The sequence below is a fragment of the Penaeus monodon genome, chromosome 21, assembly GCF_015228065.2.
Source record: "Penaeus monodon isolate SGIC_2016 chromosome 21, NSTDA_Pmon_1, whole genome shotgun sequence".
Classification (NCBI taxonomy): Eukaryota; Metazoa; Arthropoda; class Malacostraca; order Decapoda; family Penaeidae; genus Penaeus; species Penaeus monodon.
Genome location: NC_051406.1, coordinates 38,821,952 through 38,822,160, shown reverse-complemented (window position 1 = coordinate 38,822,160; position 209 = coordinate 38,821,952). Strand labels below are relative to the sequence as shown.

The 209-nt window shown below is 42.6% G+C and overlaps 1 protein-coding gene across 1 annotated transcript in view; it reads right to left on the bottom strand.

Moving 5' to 3' along the window:
- Positions 1–209, bottom strand: part of LOC119586670 (protein groucho-like) — a gene marked incomplete in the record, with an annotated part of 70,613 nt that overhangs the window by 33,193 nt on the left and 37,211 nt on the right.

The window sequence follows — 209 nt, the reverse complement described above, 5'->3', positions numbered from 1 at the left end:
CCCGAATTCGCATTAACAGGAAACGAAATTCCCCCCCCCCCCACAACACACCCACGGTCAAAACAATCAAAGGCCTAAATAAAAGGAAGAGAGTGACAAGAGCAACAAAAAAGAGAGAGAAAAAAAAATGGAAGAAAAGAGAAGAAAAAAAGACCAACACCCGACATTAAAAAACGCGAAATGCCTTTCAGTGCCGACCTTTTCAGACC